Source organism: Apostichopus japonicus, chromosome 16 (assembly GCF_037975245.1).
Source record: "Apostichopus japonicus isolate 1M-3 chromosome 16, ASM3797524v1, whole genome shotgun sequence".
Classification (NCBI taxonomy): Eukaryota; Metazoa; Echinodermata; class Holothuroidea; order Aspidochirotida; family Stichopodidae; genus Apostichopus; species Apostichopus japonicus.
The window spans coordinates 24,592,573-24,610,776 of record NC_092576.1 but is presented as its reverse complement, the minus strand read 5'-3'; the positions used below and the strand labels follow the sequence as shown (position 1 = coordinate 24,610,776).

General features: G+C 39.1%; 1 protein-coding gene across 1 annotated transcript in view; it reads right to left on the bottom strand.

The window, feature by feature from the left end:
- Positions 1-8,612, bottom strand: part of LOC139981949 (thrombospondin type-1 domain-containing protein 7A-like) — a 62,584-nt gene extending 53,972 nt beyond the window's left edge. The window contains exon 1 of the mRNA XM_071994370.1: positions 8,385-8,612. The gene's annotated coding sequence lies outside the window, so the exon portion shown is untranslated. The remainder of the gene's footprint in view (positions 1-8,384) is intronic.
- Between the last annotated feature and the right edge of the window lie 9,592 nt (positions 8,613-18,204).

The following is an 18,204-nucleotide window of genomic DNA, read 5'->3' as shown; positions in this document are numbered from 1 at the left end:
TAATTCATTCTTTCCCGTGGCATGAAAAAAAAAATATATATATAGGCTAATTTGAGGTTCAAATGATGCTGTAAAGGAGGTTTTATACTCTATTATGCTTAATGCTAAAGAAATGATGGTTGCTAAGTCAAAGTTTGATGCAAATTTTTTTATGTATACTTGGCAATTACAATGCGGTTTTTTCGGACGCTTGTGCTGGTCAGCGGGTTTGGGTGTTAGAATGCAGGTCTAATTCCCGCGAATTGCGGGTCAGTTGGGAGCTCTGCATTTAATTTTAAACCAGAAAACGAAAAGGTTAAGACTAGTCTACCACAGCTATTCCTCTTGATTTATTTAATTTCCAATCATATGATTTAGCGGATGTTCGGAAACACTTTTTGGCTCACCTTTGGGGGGGGCCATGGCCCCCCTTGGCCCCCCCTTGGATCCGCCAGTGGTCCAGGTCAATATTTCAGGTCTACAGTATATAACAGTTGAAGTTATCTCCGATATTCTACCACAAGTGAACTTGAAGCAAACAGGTGTGATGTCATAGTTTCACACTGACAAATAATGTTTTGTTTTTTCTTTATTTTTCAGTCTATTGGTTTAACCTTGGACTGGATAGGGCCGGGTCGCTTGTTTGTTTAAAAGGAGAACCAGTATGGTACAACATTCACGTTATGGATGCATCCAATTGTTGAGTATAAAATTAGACGGAAATTTTAATGAAATATTTACACATTATTTATGAATGTGCAACAATGACGTCACACTTGTTTGCTCCAAGTTCACTTTTGGTACGAAAGGTGGCAACTTCAACTGTTAATATCTCAAGAACGGTACATAGGAATTGATTGCAAATTTCACCAGAATGCTTAGACTATGATCCTCTTTAACACATCAACATATTTTGACCTGGACTATTCTTTCCAGAGATTGAGCATATTTAAATACTGGATATCTTGCAAAACCAGAATAGCATATAGACAAATGACTTGCACTCAAACTTGTTATTTTTCTTGGACTAAAACCGATTCAAGACTAAAACGTCTTCCTTAAGTTTGTCACATGACCAGAACTTTTCTATCAATGTTCTTTTTTCTTTTAAAATGACTAAAAAATTATGGTTTTTCATATATACAGTATTTGTACCTATAGAGCTGGCCACAAGTATTTCCCTGATGAGCTAGAATTTATATTTGAAAATTTAAAACATGCCATTTTACATGGCAGCTTAAAACTTGCCATGTTACATGGCAGCTTAAAGCAATCGATAGATGTACTGAAATTTTAATGTGTGTGTACAATACACGGTCTTGGTGTCGGGAACTAAATAAATAATATATCATAAACAGGTCTACGATTAACTCCATTCTTGATATTTACTATAAATATCTACAAGATGTATACACAAAACTTAAAAAGAGGCATTTTCTTACCTACGACAACGATGATTGTCGACTCAAAAACCTAGTTTCATAGTTTCATTGGTTTAAAGCTTATCCTCCCGTTAAACGCTCAGACAAAGGAATGTCACGAGATAACGTCACTTTTTCTCTCCCTAACAAAACATCGCAATGTACAAAGTTGACTTAATAACGAGCAAGTATACTGTAATGAGATTAATGATATAAAATCATGGGTTTTATTAGAGGAGTGGAAGAAACAGTGAAAACCAGTTGGAGAGAATTGAATGGTATTGACCTCTGACGACGAAATCAGCAACTCACAGGCTGCATGAAGCTGTGATGAATTCAGAGAATGAGCCAGTGGACTGTGATTGCTAATTACCTACCACGGTAACCGATATGACAGACAGTTAGCTACAGTAGTAACAATAACATGGACAAGGCTAGCTACAGCTTACTATATAAAGTTAGGCTAATTAGCCTAACTTTATTGAGTACCATGTCTGCAGCCCTTTCACAGACGATTAAGTGACAAATACCTGGATGATTTGGTCGATAGATAACCGACACTCTCTCACTTCGTAAATCAAGATGTCTAAATCATGCATCTGCACTTCTGGGGATATATACTTTGTGATTATCTCAATCATTTCATCTTTATGATTTGTCAAGCCTGAAGCAGTCTATTACTGGAGAAGGGAGCAAGGGAAAGTTTCCAAATTGAAATTGCATTTATGACGGTCTGTAAAATACCTGAAGGCTGTTTATTAATGTATAGGCTTCGTGATTACTTGAAAACCTTAAAGCAATCATCTAGCGTGATAAGGATAGAAAAGTTTCAATGCATTTAGAATACAATCAGTAAGGATATTCACTTGAGATTTCTCACTGATATTGGTACTCCTTTAGCCCCCTTCCCCCCCTCCACACCCCACATGAAAGGAGAATGGGGCTCTCTGGGCACACCCAAAGCTAACAGCGGACACTGTCTTATCAGCCCTGTCTACAATTTTGTCTGTAAAGAGATGTCTTTCCAAGTTTCAAGTAAAACTAAGCAACTTAACGTCAATAGAAATGGTGCAACTAGTAATATGTTTTTTACAAAAACAATTTCAACTTCACCAAAAAGTTTAAAATATTTATATCTGACAGGCATTTGTAGAACAAGAGGGATTAATATAAATCTTCAAATGCAAATTGTTCTCAATTAACCAGACTCTAAAATAACTAGCCCCAATCCCCCCCCCAACCCTCCCCCAATTTACAAGTTTACTAATTCTAAAATACTAACATGAAAAAACACATAAAAGCCAGTTTAGATAATTACTGCTTTAAACATGCCAACATTACATAAAAACACCCAGAAAATGATTTCATAAAATAAGTCCTCCAAAAAAAAATTGTATCCTTTGATTTAAACAACAAAACCCAAGGTCTTAGATTTCCAGATACAGTAGCCACAAGATAAATTTTGTCTGGAATGCAAGCAATGCTCAACAATTTAATACAGTTCATGATCGACTAAATGGATCGGCTGTGATATTTAGATGAATTCAATTTAGGAAAAATTAAAAGGGTGATCGTGGAAACCAAGGTCACTCCTGCAGGCAATGAAGACGACAATTAAATTATTCCGTACTGACATTTACTTCAATGGATGTCCTCGGTCCTTGTATATAAATTTAGCTAATTAGTGATATAAATATATGCAAAAGACAGAACTCACTGGGATAGGAATATATCACCAACTGACGATCGGCATGCTGTTCATAAAATTTGTAAAGAACCTGGCGAATGATCATCCAATGAGAGCAAAGTGAAAAAAAATACAGTTCATGATCGACTAAATGGATCGACGGTGATATTTAGATGAATTCAATTTAGGAAAAATTAAAAGGGTAATCGTGGAAACCAAGGTCACTCCTGCAGGCAATGAAGACGACAATTAAATTATTCCATACTGATATTTACTTCAATGGATGTCCTCGGTCCTTGTATATAAATTTAGCTAATTAGTGATATAAATATAGGCAAAAGACAGAACTCACTGGGATAGGAATATATCACCAACTGACGATCGGCATGCTGTTCATAAAATTTGTAAAGAACCTGGCGAATGATCATCCAATGAGAGCAAAGTGAACAGAGTTTGAGTTACAAATGAAACAAAATCTGTAAAATGCTTCACAAATGCAGGTACTGTATGTGCCCAGGATTCCTGAGTGCTGGGTATACTGATCGCAGCCTGAGGGAGGGGTCTAAGGGGAGGGGATGTCCACCTCCCCTTTGAGAAATTTTTCGATTTTTGAAGGTGCTCAGATGCCAAATGCTGGCACTTGTGTAGCTTTTTAAGCACATGTACACTAGTTTTGCTAACAATTTGCATTTTTTAATTTTTTTTTTAGTGAAATATATTACGTACCTGGTAAAAGTTATTAGTTTGTTTCAAAGAGATGTTACTGTACAAGGGACCGATTGAGAGCCGTAAGTAATGTTTCTCGCATGCGTAACTGATGCATTATAACTTGTATGATTTTGGCATATAGGCTAGGCCCAATTTATGTTGAATATATTGTTAGGAATGGCAGGATTTTAGATGAAAAAAGTACTGGGCGGGATTCACGATTTTTAAGACAGTGCTGGGCGGTAATTTTTAGTGCTGGGCGGGGCCGCCCAGTGCCGCCCAGCGTGGGCACATCCCTGCAAATGGACGAATAAATTCTATATACATAACAGTCTAAGGTAGGATTTAGATGACTGTACATACATGATCCTAATTCAGTATTTATCCATGGTGTATATGGTCAAGTCATGCATGTCTGAAATATGAGGGGAAAAGATTGTGAGTGATTTGAGGGAGGGGGGGAGGGGGTTACTGTAGATACCTATTTGAGGGGAAGATTGGGATGGAGGTGGGGGGGTTAGATACCTTGTGAGTTTATGTCATCTTGTATTTATAGGCATGGACAAGTTATTATTCTAAAAGTTTGAAATAAATCAATAAAAATATAATAAATTAATATAGTTTAGTTGGAAATCACTCTTTTAAGTGAAGTGTTTCAACTTGTTAAACTTTCTGTATCAGCAGAATAATAGGTACAAAACTGACATGATCGATTTGTGCTCCATCAAAGCTTGCAAACCTTCATTTTGCATCTTAATACTTAAATCAGGGTACAACTACAGATATAAACAGACATATAAGTGAGGAGATGGGGGGAGAGGAGCGAGAGGGGGGCTTGCAGGTGAGTAAGTGACACATGTAATGGGTACATGGTCTACTGCAGGAGCCATAGCACTTAGAAACACAAGAAGAAGTGGTTGAAATCCCAGATGGTGTGCGAATGATTTTGTTAAAACAGATGTAATCTATGTGACCACAGGTGAGTAGACATTAAGGTACTGTGCCACATGCTGACAATCTTATAAAGAAACTTCTCCTGAGAAACAGTATCAACCCTCCTACTGTACCTCTCCCCCTGCCCACCCCCCTCCCCCTGCCCACCTCCCTCCCCCTGCACACCTGCCTCCCCCTGCCCACAACCCTCCCCCTGCCCACCTCCATATCTCTGTTTTATGTTTCAAAGCTTTAAAAAAAGGAAAATCAAATGGGAAAACAAATCAATGAAAAACTGTTCAATAAAGACTTGTTCAGTTGTTCACATCTCACCACCTGTACATACATGTTCTACTATTCACACACATCTACCATATGTACTCGATCAAGCATTACTCCCTATAACTCTACCGTATGTCAGATTTATCATCACACGAGGAACCCTAGCTGCACAATAAATGAGTCAGATAGATTCCTGCACGCATTGTCTAAATTCCTTCGAGGATGTGATAAAATCTGAGAAACTTTATACTAGGTAGCAAGAATCCCTGCAAGAAGTTGGAAGCTATTCCAGGGCACTTACGTACAAATAAATCCTTCAGTGTGAATGTTATGTTTTTAGGTGTATCATTGGTACACGGTAAAGCTGTACCTCAGTTCACACTTACAAAGAGATATGTAGATGAATCAATTGTTATCATTGGCACATTTAACGAAAACAAAACAGTTTGTACTGAACTTTAGACAGCCACATTAACACATGTATGTGTGTGTGTGTATTTATGGGTGTATGTAGATCTATGTATGTATGTATGTATGTATGTGTGTATGTAGATGTATGTATGTATGTAGATGTATGTAGATGTATGTAGATGTATGTATGTATGTAGATCTATGTATGTATGTAGATCTATATATGTATGCCATTATGCCAATACAGTACCAAGGCACCTACAGCACGAGGAATATCAATTTCAGTTAACAAATTAAGTTTGCCACTTAATTAACTCAAATTTATGGATGTCAATTATTCTTGTATCAAAGATAATTTGTTTTGAAAACATCACCCCCCCCTCCCCCCTTTCCCAATAGTAACCCAGTCTTTAGAGTGAAATGATCTTCCCAGGATAGAAGAGTATAACCTTTGACCTCTCTTTGAGATCTTGTGACTCAACACTTGTAAGAGGGGGTTTTATTCTACAGAAAATATGTAAACATGTGTGACAATCTGAGTCCTTAAATAAAGAACATCTCCAGCAACTAACAGCCAATTAACTAGAGGTATCTTACTTCACACCTATTCTGCAAGGAAGATAAAACTGTGTAGTGTAACTAAAAGTGTTGTGTTAATTGATCCACGTTCTAATGAATTGTGAGGTAGACGTTACAGCCAAGGTTTCCACATTTGATAAAGTATGGGGGAGAACAAGGTGCCAAGGGGGTGGGAGAGGGGTGGCGGAAGGGGTGGCAGAGCGGGTGGTGGAGGGGGTGTCAGAGGGGGTGGCAGAGGGGTGGCGGAGGGGGTAGATCAACGTCAAACGAAAGAGCATTGTTTTGGGCAAAAGATCACAATGCTTATTTACAATTTGTCAATTAGCTAGTTATATTACAAGAGTACTACTGTACACTCAGCCTCATATGTGTTGATGAGGAAGAGATGAGGGCAAGTAAACTGGATATCTCAGATATGATATGGGGGGGGGGGGGGGTGGGGAGGGAGATATGATTGCCCTAGCAAGGTTAGAATCCTTCCTGAATGGACAAGGGTCAAATTATGATTAACTGGTCTAATCCAGACCACTCGGACTTTGTTAGGATGCTCTTTGAAACCTGAATATTTTGACACAAAATATCCTAAGTAGGATGACCACAATGGTCAATGTATGTTTTGCATATACACTTTTCTGTACTAAGTTAAATGTTTATTGCTGGGGTTCTGGGCTACTTTTGTACCAGTGGTATAGTTGAGGTATCCCGGGCGGTTCTGTCATGGTTCCTTCTGTTGGTTGGGTAGGGGGCTATTGGGTTTGGGATTTCAGGGAGGGGTTTGGGTGGATTTTCCGGGTTTTGGAGGCCCGCTGTTGTAAAGTTTGTTTTGCTTAAAACGTATCTTTTGGTCCTTTTAATACAAACATTTAATTTGAGGTTGAAAGTACTGGCTCCAAAACTCATTTTGTCTCGATTCATTTGTGTTAATGTTGTCCTGACCAGAGTTTGGCCATCATGCCGCTCTCCGTGTACCCATCCATTTACCCCCCCCCCCCCGGTCACCCCTCCTAATACTATGTTACTGTTCCACTATGTTACTGTATGCACTTACTTATTACTTAATTACACTGTTAGTTTCAGTCTCTCAGGCATTGAAGACTCGCCCCAAACCGCGCGCCGCGCTCTGAAAAAGTTAACTTTCTGTTGCTTGCAAGTGATGTTTCTTGTCGCTACAAAAAACAGACAGTAATGAAACGTGATACCCTCTTATCTTTACCTGGACCTGAGATGTCCATCGCTGCTTTGTACATTGTGTTGTGGGAATTGACCGTAGCTGCATGTATTGACTGTGCACTAGTGTCTAATTACCGACGGTAGCAAGCTGTGTGTGTATTTTCTGGGATCGATGGTGGTGTCTAACACTTCTGTTACACCTCATTCGAATCTAGGTCAGATTAACAGCATTAGACGTTTCTTTTTGCGCAAGTCTTCACACCCTTTAAGGAGCCTGATCTTGCAAATTGAATCACATGCTAAGACTGATATTACCAATTCCTACGGACTATTAATAATTTCTGCTTTCTCAAGCAGTAACATGTGACAAGTATTGCAAGAGTCAAAAAGAAGTTACTTGAATCCATGGACTTTGAAATGTATGACTTACAGCATTTCAAACCAGTTACAATCATCTCTACTTACCAGGTAAGCGAGTGCACAAGGTAACATTATTTACAGCTGGTGAAGTTGCAGTTTTGTTCAAAAAACACAGGGTGACACATACTGTGTACTAACTGTACAGTGCAAATACTGTCTGAAAGTGCGTTACTTTACCACATAAACCATTACAGCTAGGTAAAATAATTAATAATAGGTCTTGTGCAACAAGTGCATTGAACCTACAGGGGTATCAAACACTTGTTTAACAAAACTGGCCTGCATGCATGGGAATCAGAGATCCATTACCTTATACTTATAGTTACTATCACATCAACTCACTGTCTGTAGGCCTATGCACACTTCCTAGTCCTTGGCAGTACTCATTTTACTATGTTCTAAAAGCAACCCTAGCCTAGGCCTGCATGTACTGGCTATTTGTAATTGAGGACCAAGTATTATATACCAAGCACACATGTGTACGGACCTACAATCCCCATCTTTACAAATTTTGTATGTTTTATGTTGCCTAACAGAACACAATTCAATTATTCTGGAGTAAGTTTGGTATACACCTTTGATACCACGAAGTATCAATGGTGCAACGTTTCAATACACTAGCGACTGCCAACAGCCTAACCTTAACCATGCTAAACAAATTAGATGACCTTACTACTACTACTGTAGTACTACAGTACTAGTACTACTGTAGTTTTGAAATAGGCCTAATGTAATTACAAAAGTCTATTAAACTAGGCTACAAGTATAACTTAGCGTTAGCTTATCAAACTTACATGATAAGGACCTTTCTAGCACCTAAATCCGTACTGAATTAATACAAAGGAGGAAAGTTGAAAGGACGGAAACCAAGATGGTACTGTCCGCCCACTCCGTATCACCATTGTAAAGCGACAGGAAACATCTAATAAAAAGTCAGAGGTTTGTTATTGTTCGGTCGGTGGTGTCCAAACTTTGCAAAGAGTTCAACTGTATTATTATCAGCTGACTTACCATGTGACTCGCTATTGTGTCTTAGCACTGTGAAAACTTTAGTCACCAAGGTTTATGTATTGGTAACGTATCCACTTTCTGTAACAAAACCGCCTAGTTACAAAACCATAGAAACATCGATCTCTGTAACTTTTTTCTTTATTTCATACCTATATGCTGTTATTGTGTGGGGTAACTACTTCCGTTTCTGTTGCTTAGTTTCCGAAAGGCAATGTTGGCTGAAAAAATTGAAGGGGAGAGTGGGTGGGAGTAGAGCCGTATAGACGGCTCTGGGTACTCGGCAGGCCAGGAGCCGGGGACACCTGGGCACGTGCCCCTCCCCACATTTTTTCCAACATAGCAAATGTGCCCTAGCTACTAGCATATAAAATGTGCCCCTTTGATGAAGAACTGTCTTTTGGATATCATAATAAGCCTTTGTTAATTTTAATATTTTATTTGAATTATTTATTTTTAGTCTGTACATGCTAAGGATTTAAACGAGTTTGCTAAAGACTTTTGTTCAAGGAATGAACACGGGAGGATTTTTTTTTTGTGTGTGTGGAAAGTTCTAAATTATGGATGGACAGAAGTATAGATGTAGGTTGATAGAGTCACGTGCACCGTAATAGTATTGATAGCATACTATAACACATCATATATTTAAGTGATTAGGCCGGTGTGTATCGGTTCAGCATAACGAGTGGTTGTTGTGGAATGAGAAAGTGCCCCTCTGATGTTATGCCCCACCCCCCCCCACTTTTTGGAAGCTTCCGACCCCCTGGTGGTAGGGGAGTACGTGTAGGTGGGAAGGTTGTGAAGGGTGAGAGAAGATATCCCAAAAAATGTACTCCTAATTGAAAATTGTTATTTGTTGAATTTAGTTGAGACTGTAACCATGCTAAGTTTTCTTTTACGTTAATCTTTTCAATTTCAAATTTATCTCTCATATGATTTCACACGTTAAATACCAGACAGCGATACGATTGGAAAGTTAAAAATAATAACGCTAACTCAGTCTAAGATTCCGGGGAAGTCCCAGCCTCCCACCTGGGGACCGCCCGGTGGTATGGAAACAAATGCGGCTTGGATGGTTGTGTGTTAGTAAGGACGAGCCTTGAACCTCGCTATTGCTATGCGAAGAATATAACACATAGATAAACGAGTAAAGAACGAGCGCTGAGTATATTTCGTAATCTAATACTACAATCAGCCATGCACGGTACAGACAATACATCGGCATGAAGACCTCAATAAGTATAGAAAAACATGTACTGGACAATGGTTAGGCCTACAAACAAGGTCTCAATACCGAAGTATAGAGTCATATAACGATACGTGCAAAAGTGTATAAAAGACGAATACAAAACAGATACAAAGTCGACCACAGTCGGAGCCAGCGCTACTACCGAATCGAACGATTCAGAACAGGGGTTTCAAGATCTGATTCAGCTGAGCTTGGTGAGCGGACGTCACGTGACTTGTATATTTACGTCACCGTAACATGTAACATAATGACCTGCACCGGCATCATACTATCCCCTTCTCACTCCTTAACTTGTGCCCAAGTTATGAGAACAACATATATAGTAAGGATCGCGTATTAGACACAAATCTAAAATCATACACATAGCCTACTACTACGTACATTACATCTCCATGCATGAATACAATTAACTAAGTATAAAAACAGAGTATGGCTAATAGTGCAATTTTATGCATACGGGAGCATATATACAAACAATAACATGTGACATTAACTTAAGTTCATATAAGTTCAGAACTAACTTATGAGATACAACACCACACACGGTCGACCTTTACCGACGGCTGAACAAATATGTTCTAGTTCGACTGTGAAAGACGAAAGTTACGTAATACGATAGGAATAGGAGAGGAAAGTTACCTTACATACACGTGCACACGCTGAAGGAATAACGCGACTCGTGCAGAAGTGCAATTGAGACTTATGGAAGTCACATTCCAACTAAAAAGAATAGAAGTTAAAACAACTTTAGGTGTACAATGATCTAAATACATAAAAAATATCCAATTGTATCAAAACATAACACTCTTTAGATCCATATCACAAAGCAAATTGATTAAAAGTCCGCATCCGAAATATATGAAGTGTCGACAAGAATTCCAAAGTAAACATATATAATAATGAAACACTCTTCTAGGGAAACACGTTAAATGTTTCGATCGTGGGCATGTGGGCATATTTAGGGATTAGTGACAAGTCAAAACTTCCTTGGTCCGCGGCGGTAGTTCATATCCCGCCTTCTCCGACGGTGGAAAGGACCGTAAAATCTGGGCATTGAATCGTGTGCTTCTCGTTTCTGTCAATCTTTCCAAGACCAATGTGTTTAACTTCTGTGTTGATTACGTAACCAAAACGACTCGTCAAACCTCCTGGTCTCAAGGCTCTCTCAATATGTGGTGAACGACCTTTGGCCTTGATCGTCACTGATTGCTTCATGTGATACGTTACATCAGATAACTTATTAACTAATAAATATTGGCCTTCCCAATATCATTGCAACTTATATATATAGGAGACAGTCCCTTTTTCTAACTGAGGGTATATGCAGCCGAACTTTAGCACCAACATGATAATATTTAGTATTGCCCAGCATATGATAGAACTTCTTCTGCCTTTCGAATGACGCATTTGTTTCGATTTTAGCCATTTCATGAACTTTCCTAAGTTTTACTTCCAATATGCAAACATGGTTAATACTTGAACAGTTTCAATGTAGGGCCGGGGTACAAAATAAAATCCACTGGGAGCTTCATCTCCCTCCCTAACATCATTACACTGGGTGTCTCTTCCGTGGTACGCCATGGTAACGTGATGCAACAATTCATACCAACACGTTGATTTTCCGAAACAACCGTTACGGCAGATAACATTGTCTCTATATATAAGGTTCTGTCTATAGGTCAATAAACTGAATCCGCCCACCTCCATAAGATGAAATTCCTGGCTACGCTATTAACTTCCTCTACAATACATCAAGTTCATATTTTCAGTTGGACTATCCCTTCAACAATTTAGCGGATGGAACTCAAGAATAAACCTCCATAGTGTCCCTCGACCCCACGCAGATAGCACAAAGCGTTCTCGGTGACAGGTCAATAAACTGAATCCGCCCCACCTCCATAAGATGAAATTCCTGGCTACGTGCTTGACTTTCTCTACAATAGCCTATATCAGGTTCATATGTTTAGTTGGACTTTCCGCTCGACAATTTAGCGGATGGAACTCAAGAATAAACTGTTCAATTTTGGGTAATGAAGCATTAATAACAGTACTGTTACCATGGTTTCGTTTGGGAATTGGGCATATCGCAAAATTCCCTAAAATAACCGAACTGGTCGCGCAGGAAACCCTCCCCCACTCGAACTCTTTTCCCCCTCCCCTCACCCCCAGAAGGAAAATATTTCTGGTTACGCCACTGGTATGGAGGTCAGTAAGAAAGCGTCTAGGTTTGTTTGTACGTAGGTCTACCTTAATTAATCTATTTTGTCGGATTTGAAGCTGTCCTAAGTATGACCCTTTAGCTATACCGCATACGGTACCTTACCTTAGAGTAAATACCAGAAGAATAGATTTGAGTTGCAATGGCTTCAGAAAGAATCCCCTTAGCTCGTAAAAGTACCAGTGTATTAAACCAGGGATTAACAGAGATCGTTGATGTGGTTCGTCTAAGAAATCTTATCATCAATATTTAATCCTAAATATTTCGTAATGGACGATTTGCAGATTGTAAAACGATTGAGAGTAAAATTATCATGAGAAGAGTGCGGACTTGTATCTTTTACATGAACAATGGTGTCATTAGTTTTCCCTAAGTGGATGGTAAGCTTATTGCCGTCAAACCAATTGTTAAAGGGAGTGAAGACTCGCGCAAAAAAGAAACGTCTGATGCCGGTAATGTGACCAAGTTTCGAATGAGGTGTAACAGAAGTGTAAGACACCACCATCGATTCCAGAAAATACACACACAGCTTGCTACTGTCGGTAATTAGACACTAGTGTACAGTCAATACATGCAGCTACGGTCAATACCCACAACACGGTGTACATAGCAGCGATGGACATCTCAGGTCCAGATAAAAAATAACAAGGTATCACGTGTCATTACTGTCTGCATTTTGTAGCGACACGAAAAAAAACTTCACTTGCAAGCAACGGAAAGTTAACTTTTTACCAGAGTACGACACGCGGTTTGGGGCGAGTCTTCAATGTCTTCAATGTCTGTCGTAGTGTCTGAGTGGCCTTATCGATTAACTGTTTACAATCGTTATCAAACAGGAAAACATTAGTGTCATATGTACAGAGACGTAAAGAGATGTCGGGCACCGCTCTGGAAATATCATTGACATACTTATTGAAGGAAGAGCAGCCGGGTCCCAGGACGGATCCTTGGGGGACATCGGTATTAACCTTTAAGTATAATTAGAGTAAGTAGCCTACCATTTACATGAATACATTGCTTTCTGTTGTATAAATAAGGAGTGTTAAGTGTTAAGGAGTGTTAGTTCAGTGGTTAACGCCGGTGCATTCCAATCATAAGGTCCCCAGTTCGAGTCACTCCAAGATTAATGTATGTCGTCCAGTTACAGAGTTGTTGACATTATTGACAATTCATAATCATGGACGTTAAATATGTATGTAAGAGACTGGCTTCGGCCGGCTTGGGGCTTTGATAAGACAATGATGGCTTCTTCGCGAGTTCCTGCTTGCAGGAGGATCTAAAATACATACACACATATACATAAATAGATGCACACACACACGCATACACACATAGATAGCTAAGCTATCGTATGCTGTACCACGATCACCATAGTGATATGATTTCTTTTACAGAATAAAGTGTTCGACCATATCAATGCTATCTTGACGTCAAGATTTCATCCTAACACAATAAAACCAACATCAAGCTGAGAACGAATGGCATTTATATTGTCAAACATAGCATGGGTTGGTGAGTGACAAACCAAACCATACTGGAAATAATAATAAAAACATATTATTTGTAAGACATTTCCCTAGCCTCATTTCAATAACACCCTCCAGAAGTTTGTTAACAACACGATAACAAACTTATTTGCCTGTAATTCTCAGGTGGGTATAAAGTTACCCTCATTCAGCAAAGGGATGACTTTGGCAACCTTTAGCGGTGAATTCCACTTTGAATTACATTCAGTGTTAAATGTAAGAACAAGGTAACGAGTTCATGACATGCGGACTTAGCATATAAACTTAGACAGTATTCCATCTAAACTCGGAGCTTTATTACGCTTAAGGGCATTGACACGCTTGTAGATTCCTTCTGCAGAAACAGGTGCAAAGAAAATAGTTCGAGGAAAGGACTTTCAATAAGTACTTCAAAGCGCTAAAGGAAGAATAAAACTTTTGGCTGAGTGAACTACTGTCATAATGTGATATTATACCCCCCCCCCCCCCCTCTATAAGTTTCTCTATCAAGGTCTTTAACCCTTTGCACCTTTGACCTTCAAGTTTTTCCCCCTCGGTAATTCCCACGGTTGACTAAGAAAGAAACACACTAGAAACTATTCGCTACCATATCCAGTTTTTGGTTTCGATGATAATCGTAACCTATGCATTCATACAGGCGGAGAGTGTGTGGGTGTGTGCGTGTGTGTGAGGGCGGGTCAGGGGAACACAGCCAAGGGACTGATGAAGTTATAAAGGAGGACATTTGACATAATCGCCCAGGGGGTCCGAATTGGTTCTATACGGGCCTAACTGGTGTTTTGGGAAGTTATCGGTCGAGCGAGTGGAGTTCAGGATCGAATCAATTTTCCTGCATTATTCTCCTTGTCGACCTTCACATGATGAATTTTTTTTAAAGGTGTGTCTTCCTTCGAACGATAACTATCTCATCTTGAATAATCTTCGATGGGTCTTTTAAACTTGTTGAAAACCGCAATACCGTTAAGCAAAAATGTAACCAGCCATCCATTGAGCTGGAAGTGTCCAACAACTATAACATCATCACTAGGACCCGGAGAGGGATTTGCTTTTCCTCTTTCTCACACCTCCACCCCCCCCCCCCTCCCAACCCGATCTACCCACACCTCCAACACCATTCATTTAATGTCGCTTCAGTCGGCAGAGCATAGAAATCCCCCTACACACAAATCACCACCACCAGTGGGGTGAGTATGCTGTGTGCTTCCATGCATGGTAGGTCACTGTGTTCATTTGTATCAGAGATGAAGATTTTGCTCCATATATCGGTGGAGAGTTCGCACCCGGATGAAATTACGACACAGTGATCGATAGCTTGCATGTGTTACCCCGTTGAGAATAAATTATACGTCGATCAACCACCCACCCAATTATGTCTCAGTAAAGCTTTCACCTCCTCTATACACTGAGCAGCCAATAATTAGGAAATCTGGACCACGACATAAAACAGTGCCAGGCGCGCATCTCCTTAATTATCAGTATTGAAAGATGTCTATTTGGAGCTTCTAAATACACATTGAATACAGTGCGTACTGTGTACAAAGTAACAAATAAAATAACCAATTGGTTCTAAATAGTGATAGCCTATATAGAAATATATTACCTAATACTCATATCTATAACTCATTGATTGTAACAAACGTCAAAATCTATTGGCTTCCGTACTGCTCCCAGTGAGGCAGCTACGTAGCCAGGAATTTGCTTCTTTTTTTTTGGGGGGGGGGGGGGCTTTCGCTGCTTTGCCTTTGTACGTGCTCCTGCTTCAGTCCTCGCTTTGCTACCTACTCTCTTGTTCTCACGTTATTTTCTTGATGACAAGATATATTTGCGTCGAACTGTATGAAGTGAGCGTGACGCATTTGCGAGTTACCCAATAGTAATACCAGTTCCTAATACAGGACGATACCATGGTTACATACGGTTACCCGATTTACCTAGCTACGATTATACCTTTCATGCTTAAACCTGATTTTTGTCATGTCACGCCTAATAAAATGACACAACAACTTGTACCCCCCACGCCCCCTCATTATGGGTTCTATGGCATATATCTTACAGTTACATGGTTTAATTTAGCTGTGTCAACTGATAGGCTACTGATTTGCTACATTCCACTACAACAGAATGTACAAAACACGAATAAATGGAAACAAACATAAAAGAAAGAAAATTTAAATCAATGGTAAATAACATGAAAACAAATTAACTTGACTTTACAATATTTCGCATATAGCCACTCATCGATCTTGTTGACAGAATTATATCCTCTCACTCTTACGCAAAATGGGAGCAGGGACATCCAGCAGGCAAGCAGGGAGAATCCCCTGCTAGGGAGAATCCCCTGCTAGTGAGGAGGGAAACTATGCCTGACCTCTGCCACAATCGTAGTTCATGTGATTGAAAGATTGAAAACAGGTGTGCCACGATTGTATCATTCCCTTTTCATTCGATCTAATGTCTTCAGTTTTAAATCCATAGAAAGGATCAAGCAGCATATAGCTCTGTTATGATTGTATAAAGTGTATTTTTTCAGAGGGATTTCTTATAAGAATGCTTTCCCTGTTAGCTTTTCTTCCATTTCATGGTGGTTTAGTTCTTTGAATCAACGTAATCTCTAAGCATCCATGACTTGGAAGGAATACAAATAATGTTTCACATGTTCTCATTGATTCTTCCTTCCTTTTGACACTTACAACACTTACAATACTTTGTAACATGATGTTCATTTTTCAAGATTAAATGTATTGCATGAATAAATTTAGGTCGAGTGAGGAAGTTAACGTTAGGGGAGGGAGAAATGTCTCCGTTGGTCCATCGTCTTATTAAATATGATGGTCCCACTCAATTTTGCATGTTCTTGATGATAAGATATATTTGCGTCAAATCGTATGAAGTGAGCGTGACACATTTGCGTGTTACCCAATGGCAATATCAGATCCTAATACAAGACGATACCATGGTTACGTACATAAGTTACCCAATTTAACGAACTACGTTTATACCTTTCATGCTTGAACCTGATTTTGTTCATGTCACGCCTATTTCAATGACACAACATCTTTTGTTAAACAGAGTTAAACAGAGTTCTAGATGAAAGACAAATAATAAATTAAGGGGAGTTCTAGATGAAAGACAAATAATAAATTAAGGTGAGTTCTGGATGAAAGACAAATAATAAATTAAGGTGAGTTCTGGATGAAAGACAAATAATAAATTAAGGTGAGTTCTGGATGAAAGACAAATAATAAATTAAGGTGAGTTCTGGATGAAAGACAAATAATAAATTAAGGTGAGTTCTGGATGAAAGACAAATAATAAATTAAGGTGAGTTCTGGATGAAAGACAAAATCATTTATTTGTTCTATGTTCAATTTTTTTTCAAACCCACACTCTTTGAGAGGTGACGCAAACACCTCTTTTCAAATCAATAGGAGGAGGACATTTAAGTTATATTCCGTTCGTTTATATCTTTGTTATAGAGATCTAATATACAACTTTCATGGTTCAGTAACGTATCGGCAAATGAAATGAGAAGGAGGGGCGGCGGTGAAAGGAGAGTAGCTACGACCTTGAAAGGGACCAGCTATTGTCTCCTATAACTTATGCTTTATAGAGATTTTAGCTACTGATAGAGTCGACCATGTCAGAGGCGTTGACGAAATATACACCCAAATACCGCAGTTTCAGAGTATCAATAAACGCAACAAGTCACTGCGGGCTAAACAAAATCTTGTAGTTGACGAATTCCCGATCCCCGTGTTTCCCAAATCTACTTGCTAAACTCAAAACCCTATGAATTATGTTTCGAGTTTCGAATTACTGTGCTATTTCCAGCCATTCAGATTCCTAAATAAGAGTAGTCACATGTAGTTAACGTGTTTGACTTAAAAAGTATTGTCCCTTCCTCATTCAAAAAGGTCTTGAAATGTGATTAGGTATTGTTTGTTGAAATGTTAGGCTTAATCCCAGTTCATAATCGTCTGCATAGAATATAGTTGTAAAGGGAGACAACCTACAACAAGAACTCTCTTGCGAGCATAATCGTAAGCGAACTTTTGTGAATAAGAAGAATTCACGGAATCGGTTTTTCTTTTACTGCTTGCTTCGAATTCATCGATAGTATCGGGGTATTATCCTATTGTACATTTACGTCTTGAAAGGAAACGACATTCTTACTGCTTGCTGCAATGTAAACAAAGACATTAAAGCGTGAGCTTCTTGTCAATACAGATATTCAGATCCGTTGTTCTAATGAGAGTGAAACAGGATGAATAGAGATTTCGTTGAAGGCAGTGTCATTCACTGTTACCAATAGATTGTATCCAACCAATAATACCTATTTAAGCTCGAAAAATGTCAACTTGTCAAATGGCTCAGATGGTAGAGCAAGTGGACTGGTAACCCGATGAAACTGAGTTCGACTCCATCAATGGTTGGTTATACACGATATAAATTTCTTTTTCTCTTTCAGTAGTCGACGCTAAAGTCTTGATATATTAATTCAACCACATAAATTACTAGCTGATGTGGTGGCCGATGCTGTTAAGCGGGTGACGAAAGACTCATTCCTTGTCGGTCGTGTAAATCGTGGCTAGGGTTCAAGACAGGCCTCTGGC